We start from the raw sequence: 16824 nt of genomic DNA, 5'->3' as shown, positions 1-16824 counted from the left end.
ATAATATTAAAGTTAAACTTGGATCTCTCAGTCAATTATTGATTTTTAATATATATATTTTATTGAAGAAAAATTGACTTACAGTGTTTCAGGTACACAACAAGGTGACTCAGTTATACAAATACATATATATCATTTTTGACATTATTTTCCATCTTAAGTTATTATATTGACAATGGTTCCCTATGATATACAGTAAATTAGATTACATTATTGCTTGTTGCATATCTATTTTTAAATTAGATATCTAGCATTCTTTTCATAGTCAAACAAGTAGAATCAAAATGTCATATCTTTTTTAGTTAGGAAAAAAATTCATGTTTTCTAAAATATAGTATTGTACATATTTATATGCATATATATATATATACACAAAGGTTTTTCTACTACACTTGAGAAAGGCTTGAGAAAGAATATTAAAAAAAAGATATGGAAAAATTGGAGAATATAAACTAAATGAAACGGGAGCACTGAATATGAAATAGAAAAAGTGAAACAAACTGGATTAAAGTAAATGGTCATCATACAGTCCAGCTGTTTTTAAACGACTGATCATCAGAAACTATCTGGAGCTCTGGGGAAAAGAGCAATACCTGAGCATTTGTATTTTTTAAAAATTTCAAGGTAATGATATGAATCTGGATTTTTAAAAGTGATTATAGATTTTTCTATTAGATCCTAGGTTTGGTGATATAGAGTTCTATTATTTTTCTGTTGACTGATCATGATACAATAATATTAAATGAGTAATAGCTACATAATCACAATAGTAAAAGATGTTTATCAGTTTTCACAATCAATAGCTCTACAAAAAATTATAGGTAATTACAAACAAATGGGAACATGATTAACTTAACAATATAAAATAATTACATACAATTTGGGGGGAATCAAGCAAAGTGATGTGGTAAGTGGAAGTACATACATGTGCATGTTTTCACCCACCCAGCCAGTCTATGTCTTTTGGTTGGTTCATTTAATCCACTTACATTTAAGGTAATTATTGATATGTATGATACTATTACTGTTTCTTAATTGTCTTGAGTTTATTTTCTGTAGGTCTTTTCCTTCTCTTGTGTTTCCTGCCTAGAGAAGTTCCTTTAGCATTTGTTGTGAAGCTGGTTTGGTGGTGCTGAATTCTCTTAACTTTTATTGGAAGTTTTTGATTTCTCCATCAAATCTGAAGGAGAGTCTTTCTGGGCAGAGTATTCTTGGGTTGTAAGTTCTTCTCTTTCATTACTTTAAATATATCTTGCCATTCCCTTCTGGTTTGTAGAGTTTCTATTGAGAAATCAACTGACAGCCTGATTGGAAGTCCTTTTTATGTTATTTGTCATTTTCCCTAGTTGCTTTTAATATTTTATGTCTGTCTTTAAATTTTGTCAGTTTCATTATCATTGTCTCAGTGTGTTCTTCTTTGGGTTTTTCCTTCCTGGGACTCTCTGTGCTTCCTGGACTTGGTTGACTATTTCCTTTCCCATGTTCAGGAAGTTTTCAGCTGTTATCTCTTCAAATATTTTCTCAGGTCCTTTCTCTTTCTCTTTCTCTTCTCCTTCCGGGACTGCTAAAATGTGAGTGTTGGTGCATTTAATGTTGTCCGCAGAGGTCTCTTTGGCCGTCTTCATTTCTTTTCATTCTTTTTTCTGTCCTGTGGCAGTGATTTCTACCATTTTGTCCTCCAGATCATTTATCTGTTCTTCTGCCTTGTTTATTTTTCTATTGATTCCTTCTAATTTATTATTCATCTCTGTTTGTTCTGTAGTTCTTCTAGTTGTTTAGTAAACATTTCTTGCATCTTCTCAATCTTTGCCTCCACTCTTTTCCTAAGATCCTGGGTCATCTTCACTATCATTATTCTGAATTATTTTTCTGGGAGGTTACCTATCTCCGCTTCATTTAGTTGTTTTTCTGGGATGATACCTTGTCCCTTCATCTAGGACAAAGATTTCTGCTTTTTCATCATGATTTACTTTCTGTAATATGGTTTTTGTTTTAGCCACCATGAGACTGTGCTTCTTCTGTCTATGCTCTGATGGATGAGGCTAAGAGGCTTGTATAACCTTCCTGATGGGAGGGACTGGCCATGGGAAAAACTGGGTCTTTCTCTGGTGGGCAGGGCCTTGCTCAGTAAAGCTTTAATCCAACTATCTGCTGATGGGTGGGGTTTCACTCCCTCCCTGGTAGTTGTTTGGCATGAAGAGACCCAGTCCTGGAGTCTATGGTAAGGTTAATGGGAAACTGCAAGAGAGTTTATGCCAAGAGGGACCTTCCAGTGCTCTCGTCCCTATGGTGGGCTCCTGTCAACCCGTGCCTCCACAGGAGGACCTCCAACAGTAGCAGGTAGTTTTGGTTCAGTCTCCTGTAAGGTCTCTGCTCCTCTCCTCTGGGTCTCAGTGCACGCAAAATTTTGTTTGTACTTTCCAAGACTGGAGTCTCTGTTTCCCTCAGTCCTCTGGAAGGCCTATGGTCAAATCCCGCAAGCCCTCAAGGCCAGATTCCCTGGGGATTCCCAGTCCCTTTATCTGACCCCCAAGCTAGGAACCTTGATGTGGGGTTCAGAACATTCACAACAGTGTGAGAACTTCTTTGGTATTTTTATACTCCAGTCTGTGGGTCACCCATCCAGCTGGAATGGGGATTTGATTTGATCTTGACTGCACCTCTCCTACCATCTTGCTGTGGCTTCTTCTTTGTCTTTGGATGGGAGTATCCTTTTTTAGTGGGTTCCAGAGTCCTTCTGTCAGTGGTTGTTCAACAGCTAGCTGCAATTTTGCTGCTCTCAACAGGAGGAGATGAGCACACATCCTTCTTCTCCACAATCTTGAACCAGAAACCTCAATTATTGATTTTAGAAAGAGTGGGGAAAGAAGGCTTAGAAAGATGAAGGCTTCCTTCATCTATGAAAGGAAGAAGGAAAGACTTTTTGGCATCTCATTTTAAACTTACTTGTCATTTATACAAACAGCAAAGTTCTGTTTCAAAATATAACTGCAATTTTCAGCTAACCTGGGCCTGATATGTTTTCTTGATTTAACTAAAAGTAACTATAATCTTTATTTTTAATAATAAATTATAAACTCTATCCTTCTACTTCAAATGGAAAAATTTTGATGCTTTCTTGGGTGCCTTTTTCGTAAACAAATTTGATATGTTGATAAAAGTAAAAAGAAAAGTTTCAAGAAGCTAAAATATAAGATTTTTCTATAGACTGGCTGACTAATTTCTTCTTGACAGGGGTCTTGCTGTAAACCTTAACTTTGTTACTTAATCTAGTGTCTTCCTCTCAAGGGAAATGCACTGATGGGGAATCCATATAAAATTAAAATTCTTTTTTTAAAGGGCAAGAAGCTACAAGTGCCACAGAAATTAATCAGGAATGATAGACACAGATAGGTATTACCATCACATTAGAATGGGCACAAATCAGGAGGAATTTTATCTCATCAAGTCCAAGACTATGTTTGGGCATTATAAAAGGCTGTAGAATAATTTTTAAATCAAAATTCATTCTTAGTCTCATATAAAAATTGCATACCTTTAATAGTTTGAACAAAGATATTAGGTTTGAGCAAAGATAATACCAAAATGTAAAGTAATAAGAGGCTTTGCATTTAATGTAAATTATTCTGAGGAAAGATCATTGGCCTAAATTGCTGGAGAATTAGGCTAGTTCAGACTTTACCTAGTTTGCCATGTAACCTGAAGTAGCAGCTTCTCTGTGCCTGAAAAATGGGGGTTTGGATTTTCCCCCTGATCTTCTTTGATGATAACATTTATGTTTATAACATGCTCCATTTAGTACCATTTCTCATTCCATTCTGTGATTCTTAGTGAGAGTGCTCCCTGTCCCCACCAGGTTGAAAACTGCCACTAGATAGTCTCTAGCATCACTCAGAGCTATTAAACTCTGTGTGTCCCAACTTAAGAAAGGTCAGGAGTTCACTGTTAAGCTTTTAGGCCAATACTCATTCAAAGTCTTTCATATTGCTTTCATGTAAGAATGATTAGTACTTTTGTCAGGAGGATGCCTCTGATGTTAAACTATCATTTTTTGTATTACAAATAGCTTAATTTTCTCTTCAGTGTGTCAGATACAGGTCCCAAAAGTCAGCTTTAAGGATGCCTTCGGTATAGTGTAAGCAGTTTGGGATCTATAGAGCTAACTTCTCATTTTGAATCAGCAATGAGAAATAGCTTATTCAGTGCCTAAATTAGCATTGATAAACTTTTACATTTATACAGAGGGATCCAGGGAAGGTGTAAGAGAACATTATAAACTTTCATTACAGATTTATTTTAGCCACTATTTTAATTTATATTTTTAAAGGATTTTAATTTGGGGGGTGGACTTCGTAGTGAAAATACTATTGTTAAATTAAGTGATTTCATTGCCAAGTCCTTCTAATCATAATTATAAGCTATTGGTTGAATGTCCAAAATTAATTTTATAATTATTGCTGTGAAAAGAGGAAGGAAACAGAGCAATGTTGCCATTCACTAGGTATCTTTATCTGAAAGGCTATTTGGGAAGTGAGCCAGCACTGCTCCACTGCTATTAAAAGAAAGCAGTCAATTTGACTTTATCACTCAGAAAGAAAAAATATTGGCCTTTAAGATTTGCTTTGCCTGTAGATTGAGGTGCACTTATCTCTTCCTTTCTTCATTTTCCATACTCTTAACATTTCCACAGAAGAAAGAAATTTGCACTGTCCAGAAGGATGAGAATGTAAGAAGCTCTTCTGGCCTCTGTTCCTATATATTTGTACTCATTGCTTTTAGGAGATAGAAGGCGTGGTTTCCCTGAAGAGTGATATATGGAGATGTGTTTGCTTCTCTCACTTAGAGCTGTTTGGCTTCAGGAGTCTGAGCTCTGAGCTTGCTCCTATTTCCATGTTTAAGCACCCAGTAAATGAATCAAACTCCATATTTGTTTCTGTCTTTGCTCTAAGGGCTCAATGGGTATAAGCCTACAGTTGTGACTAAGAGGGATGTCTCTGTAGACCTTTGCTCTTCTTTAAATGGCTCTCTGAAAGTCCAGACTTTGGGATAGGGGTGAGAGCAAGGGGAAGATATTAGGAGGCCAGAGGTTGGTCACATCTCCAGATCACAAAGGTGCCTTAATTTCTATCAGTTTGATTCCCTATTTCTCAATTGCTTTGAAGTTTGGAGGTAATATTAGAATGTGAACAATTATCATCCTTAAAACCTAATAATTTATTTTGCTAAGTTATGAATAAGAGACAAATTATTACTATCACAGATGTCTGCTTTATTTATTATGAACCTATACATTAATCCATTCTAGCTTTTTGCTTTATTATAGACTTTCTAAGAGTAGTTTTAGGTTGTTTTTTTTTTTAATCATAAATGGATGTGGTTTCTGTCAAAGGCTTTTTCTGCATGTATTGATATGACCACATGATTTAATATTTTTGGTCCATTGTTGTGATAGATTACCTTACTTGATTTCTTTTATAATTTTATTCATTTATTTGTATAGCTATTTTTGTCTAAGCTGGGTGTGCATTGCTACCTGGGCTTTTTCTCTAGTTGTGGTGTGCAGGCTTCTCATTGTGGTGACTTCTCTTGTTGCAGAGCACAGGCTCTATAACATGTGAGTTTCAGTAGTTGCAGTGCTTGGGATCAGTAGTTGTGGTTCCCAGACTCTAGAGCATAGTTGTGATGCACAAGCTGAATTGCTCGGTGGAATGTGGGATCTTCCTGGACCAGGGATCACACTTATGTCTCGTGCATTGGCAGGTGAATTCTTTACCACTGAGCCATGTAGGAGGCATTTCTATACATTCAATTCAGTTCAGTTCAGCCGCTCAGTCATGTCCGACTCTTTGCGACTCCATGGACTGAAGCATGCCAGGCCTTCCTGTCCATCACTAACTCCCAGAGTTTACCCAAACTCATGTCCTTTGAGTCGCTGATGCCATCCACCCATCTCATCCACTGTAATCCCCTTCTCCTCCCGCCTTCAATCTTTCCCATCATCAGGGTCTTTTCAAATGAGTCAACTCTTTGCATCAGGTGGCCAAAGTATTGCAGTTTCAGCCTGAACATCAGTCCTTCCAATGAACACCCAGGACTGATCTCCTTTAGGATGGATCTCCTTTAGGATGGCTGATCTCCTTGCCATCCAAGGGACTCTCAAGGGTCTTCTCCAACACTGCAGTTCAAAACCATCAATGCTTCAGCACTCAGCTTTCTTTATAGTCCAACTCTCACATCCATACATGACTACTGGAAAAACCATACCTTTCACTAGATGGACCTTTGTTGGCAAAGTAATGTCTCTGCTTTTTAATATGCTGTCTAGGTTAGTCATAGTATTTCCTCCAAGGAGCAAACATATTTAATTTCATGGCTGCAGTCATCATCTGCAGTGATTTTGGAGCCCAAAAAATAAAGTCTGCCACTTTTTTCAGTTTCCCCATCTATTTGCTATGAAGTGATGGGACCAGATGCCATGATCTTAGTTTTCTGAATGTTGAGCTTTAAGCCAACCTTTTCACTCTCCTATTTCACTTTCATCAAGAGCTTCTTTAGTTCCTCTTCACTTTAAGCCATAAGGGTGGTGTCATCTGCATATCTGAGGTTATTGATATTTCTCCTGGCAACCTTGATGTGAGCTTCTGCTTCATCCAACCCAGCGTTTCTCATGATGTACTCTGCATATAAGTTAAATAAGCAGGGTGGCAATATACAGCCTTGACATACTCCTTTTCCTATTTGGAACCTATTATACATTATACTCGGAGAAGGCAATGGCACCCCACTCCAGTATTCTTGCCTGGAAAATCCCATGGATGGAGGAGCCTGGAAGGCTACAGTTGATGGGGTCGCTGAGAGTCGGACACGACTAAGTGACTTCACTTTCACTTTTCGCGTTCATGCATTGGAGAAGGAAATGGCAACCCACTCCAGTTTCTTGCCTGGAGAATCCCAAGGAAGGGGGAGCCTGGTGGGCTGACGTCTATGGGGTCGCACAGAGTCGGACACAACTGAAGCGACTTAGCAGCAGCAGCAGCAGCAGCAGCATACATTATACTATACTAAAAGATATTATAAGATATTGCCTGTAATTCCCTGTGCCATGCACTATGTTTTTTGGTTATCTATTTTATATATATTATTTAAATCTCTTAATCCCATACCCCTAACGTGCCCCCACACCCTCTGGGTAACCAAGATTTGTTTTTTATGTTTATGAGTCTGTTTCTGTTTTGCAAATACATTCAGTTCAGTTCAGTTCAGTTCAGTCACTCAGTTGAGTCCGACTCTTTGCGACCCCATGAATCACAGAACACCAGGCCTCCCTGTCCATCACCATCTCCCAGAGTTCACTCAGACTCACGTCCATGGAGTCTGTGATGCCATCCAGCCATCTCATCCTCTGTCATCCCATTCTCCTCCTGCCCCCAATCCCTCTCAGCATCAGAGTCTTTCCAATGAGTCAACTCTTCACATGAGGTGGCCAAAGCACTGGAGTTTCAGCTTTAGCATCATTCCTTCCAAAGAAATCCCAGGGTTGATCTCCTTCAGAATGGACTAGTAGGATCTCCTTGCAGTCCAAGGGACTCTCAAGAGTCTTCTCCAACACCACAGTTCAAAAGCATCAGTTCTTTGGTGCTCAGCCTTCTTCACAGTCCAACTCTCACATCCATACATGACCACTGGAAAAACCATAGCCTTGACTAGATGGACCATAGTCGGCAAAGTAATGTATCTGCTTTTGAATATGCTATCTAGGTTGGTCATAACTTTTCTTCCAAGGAGTAAGCGTCTTTTAATTTCATGGCTGCAGTCACCATCTGCAGTGATTATGGAGCCCCAAAAAATAAAGTCTGACACTGTTTCCACTGTTTCCCCATCTATTTCCCATGAAGTGATGGGACTGGATGCCATGATCTTCGTTTTCTGAATGTTGAGCTTTAAGCCAACTTTTTCGCTCTCCTCTTTCACTTTCATCGAGAGGGTTTTTAGCTCCTCTTCACTTTCTGCCATAAGGGTGGTGTCATCTGCATATCTGAGGTGATTGATATTTCTCCCAGCAATCTTGACTCCAGCTTCTGCTTCTTCCAGCCCAGGGTTTCTCATGATGTACTCTCTATATAAGTTAAAGAAGCAGGCTGACAATATACAACCTTGACGTACTCCTTTTCCTATTTGGAACCAGTCTGTTTTCCATGTCCAGTTCTAACTGGTGCTTCCTGACCTGCATACAGATTTCTCAAGAGGCAGGTTAGGTGGTCTGGTATTCCCATCTCTGTCAGAATTTTTCACAGTTTATTGTGATCCACACAGTCAAAGGCTTTGGCATAGTCAATAAAGCAGAAATAGATGTTTTTCTGGAACTCTCTTGCTTTTGCCATGATCCAGAGGATGTTGGCAATTTGATCTCTGGTTCCTCTGCCTTTTTTAAAACCAGCTTGAACATCAGGGAGTTCACGGTTCACGTATTGCTGAAGCCTGGCTTGGAGAATTTGGAGCATCACTTTACTAGCATGTGAGATGAGTGCAATTGTGTGGTAGTTTGAGCATTCTTTGGCATTGCCTTTCTGTGGGATTGGAATGAAAACTGACATTTTCTAGTCCTGTGGCCACTGCTGAGTTTTCCAAATTTGCTGGCATATTGAGTGCAGCACTTTCACAGCATCATCTTTCAGGATTTGAAACAGCTCAACTGGAATTCCATCACCTCCACTAGCTTTGTTCATAGTGATGCTTTCTAAGGCCCACTTGACTTCACTTTTCAAGATGTCTGGCTCTAGATTAGTGATCACATCATCATGATTATCTGGGACTTCAAAATCTTTTTGCACAGTTCTTCCGTGTATTCTTGCCACCTCTTCTTAATATCTTCTGCTTCTGTTAGGTCCATACCATTTCTGTCCTTTATCGAGCCCATCTTTGCATGAAATGTTCCCTTGGTATCTCTAATTTTCTTGAAGAGATCTCTAGTCTTTCCCATTCTGTTGTTTTCCTCTATTTCTTTGCATTGATCACTGAAGAAGTCTTTCTTATCTCTACTTGCTATTCTTTGGAACTCTGCATTCAGATGCTTATATCTTTCCTTTTCTCCTTTGCTTTTCACCTCTCTTCTTTTCACAGCTATTTGTAAGGCCTCCCCAGACAGCCATTTTTCTTTTTTGCATTTCTTTTCCATGGGGATGGTCTTGATCCCTGTCTCCTGTACAAGGTCACGAACCTCATTCCATAGTTCATCAGGCACACTATCTATCAGATCTAGGCCCTTAAATCTATTTCTCACTTCCACTGTATAATCATAAGGGATTTGATTTAGGTCATACCTGAATGGTCTAGCGGTTTTCCCTACTTTCTTCAATTTGAGTCTGAATTTGGTAATAAGGAGTTCATGATCTGAGCCACAGTCAGCTCCTAGTCTTGTTTTTGTTGACTGTATAGAGCTTCTCCATCTTTGGCACATAGATTAGTGGAACAGAATAGAGGCCCCAGAAATAAAGCCACACACCTATGGTCAATTAACCTATGAAAAAAGAGGAAAGAATACGCAATGGAGAAATGACAGTCTATTCAACAAGTTGTGCTGGAAAAACTGGACAAATACATAGAAAATAATGAAATTAGAATATTTCCTTATAGTAATTGATTTTCAAATATTGAACCAGCTTTATATATCTGAGATAAATCCCTCTTGGTTGTGGTGTATTAATTCTTTTTACATTTTTTTGTATTTTATTTTTAATATGTTGCTGAGAATTTTTGCATCTATGTTCATGAGAAATATTGGTCTGTAGTTTTCTTTTCTTTTCATGTCTTTATCTGGTTTAGGTATTGATGTAAAGCTGGTTATAGAATGAGGTAGGAGGTATGCCCTTTATTTCTATTTTCAGAAGAGATTGTAGAGAATTGATATAATTCTCCCTTAAATGTTTGGAAGAATTCCCCAGTGAACCCATCTAGGTTCAGTTCAGTTCAGTTGCTCAGTATTGTCAAACTCTTTGTGACGCCATGAACTGCAGTATGCCAGGCCTCCCTGTCCATCACCAACTCCTGGAGCTCACTCAAACTCACGTCCATTAAGTTGGTGATGGCATCCAGCCATCTCATCCTCTGTTGTCCCCTTCTCCTCCTGCCCCCAATCCCTCCCAGCATCACAGTCTTTTCCAATGAGTCAACTCTTCGCATTGAGGTGGCCAAAGTACTGGAGTTTCAGCTTCAGCATCATTCCTTCCAAAGAACACCCAGGACTGATCTTCAGAATGGACTGGTTGGATCTCCTTGCAGTCCAAGGAACTCTCAGGAGTCTTCTCCAACATCACAATTCAAAAGCATCAATTCTTCAGCTTTCTTCATAGTAAAACTCTCACATCCATACATAACTACTGGAAAAACCATAGCCTTGACTAGACGGACCTTTGTTGGCAAGGTAATGTCTCTGCTTTTGAATATGCCATCTAGATTAGGTGCCCTCTATTTGGAAGGGTATTGTTGATTCAGTTTTGCTAATGTGAATAGGTCTATTCAGATCATCTGTTTCTCCTTGTGTGAGTTTTGGCAGATTGTGTCTTTCTAGGAATTGGTCCATCTAAGTTATCAATTTTGTGGGCATAGAGTTGTTCATAGTATTCCTTTATAGTTCTTTTTATTTTCATGAGATTTATGGTGGTCTCATTTCTGATAATTAGTAATTCGTGTCTTCTTTTTTTTTTTGTCTTTAGTTAGCTTGTTTAGAGGCTTATCAATTTCATTGATGTTTTCAAAGAAGCAGCTTTTGGTTTCCTTGAGTTCTGTTGACTTCTTATTTTCCAATTTCATTGATTTCTGCTCTAATTCTTATTATTTCTTTTTTTCAACTTATTTTGGTTTTAATTTGCTCTTCTTTTTCTAGTTTCCTGTGATGGAAGCCTAGAAATTAAATTTATTTCTTTCTTCTTTTCTAATGCATGCATTCACTCCTATAAATTTCCTTCTAAACACTTCTTTCACTGCATTCCACATATTTTGATAAGTTGTGTTTTAATTTTCACTTAATTCAAAATATTTTAGAATTTCTCTTGATATTTCTTTTAATTTATTTATTTATTAACATAAAAAACATTTTGTATTGGGATATAGCCAATTAACAGTGTTGTGATAGTTTTAGGTAAACAGCAAAGGGATTCAGCCATACATATACATATATCTATTCTTCCCCAAACCCCCCTTCATTCAGGCTGGCACATAACATTGAGCAGATTTTCAAGTGCTGTGCAATAGGTGTTTTGGTTATCCATTTTAAATATAGCCATGTGTACATGACCTTCCCAAAGTTCTTAACTATCCCTTACTCCTTGCAACCATGAATTCCTTTTCTAAGTCTGTGAGTCTCTTATCTGTTTTGTCAGTAGGTTCACTGTATCATTTCTTTACGGATTCTAGATATAAGGGATGTCATATGATGGTTCTGTTTCTCTGTCTTACTTAATTCACTAAGTACATGTTCTAGGTCCATCTATGTTGCTGCAAATGGCCTTATTTCATTCTTTTTAATGACTGAGTAATATTCCATTGTATATGTGTACCAAATCTTCTTTATCCACTCCTCTTTCAATAGACATTTAGGTTGTTTCCATGTCTTGGCTATTGTAAACAGTACTGCAATGGACATTGGGCTGCATGTATCTTTTGGGACCATGTTTTTTTCTGGATATATGCCCAGGAGTGTGATCTCAGGGTAATACGGTAGCTCATGTGACCCTGCAAACTAAGATCATGGCATCTGGTCCCATCACTTCATGGTAAATAGATGGGGTAACAAAGAAAAGAGTGACAGACTTTATTTCCTTGGGCTCCAAAATCTCTGCAGATGGTGGCTGCAGCCATGAAATTAAAAGATGCTCTTCCATCTAGTCAAGGCTATGGTTTTTCCAGTGGTCACATATTGATGTGAGAATTGGACTGTGAAGAAAGCTGAGTGCCAAAAAATTGATGATTTTGAACTGTGGTGTTGGAGAAGACACTTGAGAGTCCGTTGGACTGCAAGGAGATCCAAACAGTCCATTCTGAAGGAGATCAATCCTGGGTGTTCTTTGGAAGGACTGATGCTAAAGCTGAAATTCCAATACTTTGGCCATCTGATGCCAAGAGTTGACTCATTGGAAAAGACTGTGATGCTGGGAGGGATTGGGGGCAGGAGGAGAAGGGAACGACAGAGGACGAGATGGCTGGATGGCATCACTGACTCGATGGACATGAGTTTGAGTAAACTCCAGGAGTTGGTGATGGACAGGGAGGCCTGGCGTGTTGCAATTCATGGGGTCGCAAAGAGTCGGACATGACTGATCAACTGAACTGAACTGAACTGCTCCTAGGAAGAAAAGCTATGACCAACCTAGACAGTGTATTAAAAAGCAGAGACATTACTTTGCTGGCGAATGTCCATCTAGTCAAAGCTATGGTTTTTCCATTAGTCATGTATGGATGTGGGAGTTGAACCATAAAGAAGCCTGAGCACTGAAGAATTAATGCTTTTAAACTGTGGTTTTGGAGAAGACTCTTCAGAGTCCCTTGAACAACAAAGAAATCAAACCAGTCAATCCTAAAGGAAATCAGCCATGAATATTCATTAGAAGGATTGATACTGAAGCTAAAGTTCCAATACTTTGACAACCTGATACGAAGAGCCAACTCATTAGCAAAGATCCTGACACTGGGAAAGATTGAAGGCAGGAGGAGAAGGGGACAAGAGAGGACAAGACTGTTGAATTACATCACTGATGCAATGGACATGAGTTTGAGCAAGCTCCAGGAGATGATGAAGGACAGGAAAGCCTGGCATGCTGCAGTCCATGGGGTTGCAATGTGTTGGACAGGACTGAATGACTGAACAACAAATGGTAGCTTTATTTTCAGATTTTTAGGAACCTTCATACTCTTCCCCATATTGACTGTACCAATTTACACTCTTATCAACACTGAAGGAGGGTTCTCTTCTCTCTACACCCTCTCCAGCATTTGTTGTTTGTGGATTTTTTGATGATAACCATTCTGACTGATGTGAGGTGGCATCTCATTGTAGTTTTGATTTGCATTTCTCTAATAACTAGTGATTTTGAACATCTTTTCATGTGCTTTTTGACCACCTGTATGTCCTCTTTAGAGAAATGTCTGTTCAGGTCTTCTGCCCATTTTTGAATGGGTGTTTGTATTATTTGGAAGTGTGATGTTTAATTTCCATTTGGAAGGGTTGTCCAATTTTCCAGTTTTTGTTATTCATTTCTAGTTTAATTTTACTGTGGTCTGTGAGCAGACATTGTATTATTTCTATTCTTTTAAATTTGTTATGTTTTAATTTGTTATGCTTTATGGCCCAGACTGGGCTTCCCTGATAGCTCAGTTGGTAAAGAATCCACCTGCAATGCAGGAGACCCTGGTTCAATTCCTGGGTCAGGAAGATCGGTTGGAGAAGGGATAGACTACCCACTCCAGTTTCCTTTGGCTTCCCTGGTGGCTCAGCTGGTGACTAATCTGTCTGCAGTGCAGGAGACCTGGATTCAATCTCTGGGTTGGGAAGATCCCCTGGAGAAGGGAAAGGCTATCTACTCCAGTATTCTAGCCTGGAGAATTCCATGGACTGTATAGTCTGTGGGGTCACAAAGAATCAGACACAACTGAGCAACTTTCACTTTCGTGGCCCAGATTATGACCTATTTTGGTGAAAGTTCCATGTCAGTTTGAGAAAAATGTGAATTATGCTCTTGTTGGATGGAGTAGTCTTCTAGATATTAGCTAATCCAGTAGATTAATGGTGTTGTTGAGTTCAACTGTGTCCTTGCTGATTTCTGTCTGGTTGATCTGTCCAGTTCTTTGAGTGGAGTGTTGAATTCTTTAGCTGTAATAGTGGATTCATCTCTTTTTCGGTGTCGTTCTCTCAATTTCTGTCTCATACAGTTTGATGCTTTTTTGTTAGATGCAACATGTTAGGATTATTATATCTTCTTGGAGAATTGACCTCATTATTATGCAATGCCCTTCTTTATATTAATACCTGATCATTTTTCTTACTTTGAAATATTCTCTGCTTGAAATTAATTAGCTTTTCCTCCTTATTTTGCTAGGTATTTCCATGTTATATTTTACTCCATAATTTACCTTTTTTGGTTTCTTCATCTTTTGTTCAACACTGTACTTGAGGTTCCAGCCAATATAGTAAGGCAGGAAAAGGAAACATGTTTCACCAGCTTGCACTGAAACATTGGAACTGTATTTATTCTAAGAAGATGTTATTGTTTATGTAGAAAACCCAATGATCCTCAAGAACATCACTAGAACTAATAAGTAAGTCCAGTAAGGATGAAGCATTAAAGATCAACAGAAAAAATTAATTGACTTTCTATGAAGTAGGAAAGGCAACAGTATGAAAAAACAAAAAGATGTGACATTAGAAGATGAACCCCTCAGGTCAGAAGGTGTCCAATATGCTACTGGGGAAGAGTGGAGGGCGATTACTAATAGGTACAGAAAGAATGAAGCAACTGGGCTAAAGCAGAAGAGACCCTGTGTTGTGGATGTATCTGCTGGTGAAAGTAAAGTCCAGTGCTGTAAGAACAATATTGCATAGGAATCTGGAATGTTAGGCCCATAAGTCAAGGTATATTAGACATGGTCATGCAGGAGATGGAAAGAGTGAACATTGATATTTTAGGAATCAGTGAACTAAAATGGATGGGAATGGGCAAATTTAATTCAGATGACCATTATATCTACTGCTGTGGTCAAGAATCCTTTAGAAGAAATGGAGTAGCCCTCATAGTCAACAAAGGAGTCTGAAATGTAGTTCTTGGTTGCAATCTCAAAAATGACAGAATGATCTCAGTTCATTTCCAAGACAAACCATTCAAATTCACAGTAATCCAAGTCTATTACCCAACCACTGATACCAAAGAAGCTTAAGTTGAATGGCTAACACCAAAGAATGATGTCCTTTTCATCATAGGGGATTGGGATATAAACTTCTTAATTTGAAGTTAAGAGATACCTGGAGTAACAGGCAAATTTGGCCTTGGAGTACAAAGTGAAGCAGGGCAAAGGCTAACACAGAGTTTTGCCAAGAAAATACAATGTTCGTAGCAAATACCCTTTTCCAATAACACAAGAGATGACTTTATACCTGGACATCACCAGATGGTCAATACTGAAATCAGATTGATTATATTATTTTCAGCCCAAATAATATATGCAGAATATATACAGCCCAAAGAATTCTATACAGTCAGCAAAAACAAGTTCTGGAGCTGACTGTGGCTCAGATCATAAGCTCCTTAGTGAAAAATTCAGGCATAAATTGAAAAAACGATGGAAAACCATCAGACAATTCAGGCCAGGTATGACCTAAATCCAATCCCTTATGATTATACAGTGGAGGTGATTCAAGGGATTAGCTGTGGTAGACAGAGTGCCTGAAGAACTGCGGACGGAGTTTCATAACATTGTAGAAGAAGCAGTGACCAAACCCATCCCAAAGAAACAGAAATGTAAGAAGGCAAAATGGTTGTCTGAGGAGACTTTACAAAAAGGTGAGGAAAGAAGAGAAGTGAAAAGCAAGGGAGAAAAGGAAAGATATACCCAAATGAATGCAGCATTCCAGAGAATAGCAGGGAGAAATAAGTATTTCTTAAATCAACAATGCAAAGTAGAGGAAAACCAAAGAATGGGAAACACTAGAGATCTCTTCACGAAAATTAGAGATATGAAAGCAACATTTCATGAAAGGATGGGCAGGATAAAGGACAGAAACAGTAACGACCTAACAGAAGGAACAGAGATTAAGAAGAGGTGGCAAGAATACACAGAAGAATTATACAAAAAAAGGTCTTAAGGCCTGGATAATCACAATGGTATGGTCACTCACCTAAAGCCAGACATCCTGGAGTGTGAAGTCAAGTGGGCCTTAGGAAGCATTACTACACACAAAGCTAGTGGAGGTGATGAAATTCCAGTTGAGCTATTTCAAATTCTAAAAGATGATGCTATTAATAAGTGCTGCACTCAGTGTGCCAGCAAATTTGGAAAGTTCAGCAGTGACCACAGGACTGGAAAAGGTCAGTTTTTCTTTCAATCTCAAAGAAAGGCAATACCAAAAGATGTTAAATTACCACACAACTGTGCTCATTTCACATGCTAGTGAGGTTATGCTCAAAATCCTTCAAGCTGGGCATCAGCAGTACATGAATCAAGAGCTTCCAGATGTACAAGCTGGATTTAGAAAAGGCAGAGGAACCAGAGATCAAATTGCCAACATATGCTGGATCATAGAGAAAGCAAGAGAATTCTAGAAAAATGTCTACTTCTGTTTCATTGGCTACCCTAAAGCCTTTGTGTGGATCACAGCAAACTAGAAAATTCTTAAAATTCTCTAGCGGTGGCAAGAATACACGGAAGAACCATATAAAAATAGATCATCACGACCCAGATAATCATGATGATGTGATCACTCATCTAGAGCCAGACATCTTGGAATGTGAAGTCAAGTGGGCCTTAGAAAGCATCACTACGAACAAAGCAAGTAGAGGTGATGGAATTCCAGTTGAGCTGTTTCAAATCTGAAAAATGATGCTGTGAAAGTGCTGCACTCAATATGCCAGCAAATTTGGAAGACTCAGCAGTGGCCACAGGACTGGAAAATGTCAGTTTTCATTCCACTTCCAAAGAAAGGCAATGCCAAAGAATGGTCAAACTACTGCACAAGTGCACTCATCTCACATGCTAGTAAAGTAATGCTCAAAATTCTCCAAGCCAGGCTTCAGCAATATGTGAACTGTGAACTCCCTGATGTTCAAGCTGGTTTTAGAA

This window comes from Ovis canadensis, chromosome 2 (assembly GCF_042477335.2).
Source record: "Ovis canadensis isolate MfBH-ARS-UI-01 breed Bighorn chromosome 2, ARS-UI_OviCan_v2, whole genome shotgun sequence".
In the NCBI taxonomy this organism is placed as follows: domain Eukaryota; kingdom Metazoa; phylum Chordata; class Mammalia; order Artiodactyla; family Bovidae; genus Ovis; species Ovis canadensis.
The sequence above is the reverse complement of the archived record's forward strand: the minus strand, read 5'-3'. Positions refer to the sequence as shown.